The sequence below is a fragment of the Cervus canadensis genome, chromosome 20 (assembly GCF_019320065.1).
Source record: "Cervus canadensis isolate Bull #8, Minnesota chromosome 20, ASM1932006v1, whole genome shotgun sequence".
NCBI classification, from domain to species: domain Eukaryota; kingdom Metazoa; phylum Chordata; class Mammalia; order Artiodactyla; family Cervidae; genus Cervus; species Cervus canadensis.
Genome location: NC_057405.1, coordinates 52,950,008 through 52,951,581, shown reverse-complemented (window position 1 = coordinate 52,951,581; position 1,574 = coordinate 52,950,008). Strand labels below are relative to the sequence as shown.

Genomic DNA, 1,574 nt, shown 5'->3' with positions numbered 1-1,574 from the left:
TTGCCTGATGGGCCAGAGAGTAAAGAATCCTCTTGCAATGCAGAAGACACAGGAGACTGGGTCTTGATTCCTGGGTTGGGAAGATTCCCTGGAGGAGGAAATGGCGACTCATGCCAATGTTCTTGCCTGAAAAATCTCATGGACAAAAGAGCCTGGTGGGCTATATTCCAAAGGGTCCCAAAGAATTGAATATGATGGAGCATGAGCACAACCACTTTAAAGAATTTATATAAGAATGGAATTACTAGTTCTTAAATATAAAACCTATAAGAATATGTAGATTTTTATGTATGGATGGAAGAGTGAATTATATTTTAACTATTTTTTAAGTTTATGAGCTTTTATCTAGTCAGATATTTTATTTCTTATTAAAATGTTATTGGATATAGTTGCCTTACAGTGTTGTGTTAGCTTCTGCTATGTGTGTGCATGCTAAAATGCTTCAGTTGTGTCCAACTCTGTGCGACCCTACGGACTGTAGCCTGCCAGACTCCTCTGTCCATGGGATTTTCCAGGTAAGGATACTAGAGTGAGTTGCCATGCCCTCCTCCAGGGGATCTTCCCAACTCAGGGACCAAACCCACACCTCTTATATCTCCTGCATTGGCAGGCAGGTTCTTTACCACTAGTGCCACTTCAGAAGCCCAGGTTCTGTATACAACAAAGTAAATTAGTTGCATGTACACATATATCCCTTCCCTCTTGGATCTCTGTCCCACCCACCCTCATCCCACCTAGGTAGGTCACCACAGAGCACTGAGTTGAGTTCCTTGTGCTATATAGCAGATTTCTACAAGCTACCTATTTTATACATGGTAGTTTATATATCTCAATGACCCACTCCATCCCATGTGCTCTCCCCCATGTCCACATATCTGTTCTCTAAGTCTGCATCTCTATTCCTACACTGCAAATTGGTTCATCTGTACTATTTTTATAGATTCCACATATATCTGTTAATATATGGTATTTGTATTTCTTTTTTTGACCTACTTCACTCTGTATGACAGACTGTAGGTTTATCTACATCTCTGCAAACAACCCAGTTTTGTTTGTTTTTATGGCTGAGTAATATTCCATTGTATGCATGTACCACATCTTCTTTTCTTTTTTTTTTTTTTGTTAAAAATATGGAACGCTTCACGAATTTGCGTGTCATCCATGCGCAGGGGCCATGCTAATCTTCTCTGTATCGTTCCAATTTTAGTATATGTGCTGCCGAAGCGAGCACCCACATCTTCTTTATCGATTCATCTGTTGATGTTCATTGAGTTTGTTTTCATGCTCTCAGTTCAGTTCAGCTGCTCAATTGTGTCTGACTCTTTGCAACCCCATGGACTGCACCACATCAGGACTCCCTGTCCATCACCAACTCCTGGAGCTTGCTAAGGCTCATGTCCATCAAGTCGGTGATGCCATCCAACCATCTCATCCTCTGTCGTCTCCTTCTCCTTCTGACTTCAATCTGTCCCAGAATCAGGGTCTTTTCAAATGAGTCAGTTCTTTGCATCAGGTGTCCAAAGTATTGGAGTTTCAGCTTCAGCATCAGTCCTTCCAATGAATATGCAGGACTG

At 41.4% G+C, this 1,574-nt stretch overlaps 1 non-coding gene across 1 annotated transcript; it reads right to left on the bottom strand.

Annotated features, from left to right (window-relative positions):
* Positions 1 to 1,124: 1,124 nt before the first annotated feature.
* On the bottom strand, positions 1,125 to 1,231 carry LOC122422968. The gene has a single exon (XR_006264052.1). It is a non-coding gene; the product is annotated as a U6 spliceosomal RNA (small nuclear RNA).
* Positions 1,232 to 1,574: the final 343 nt, after the last annotated feature.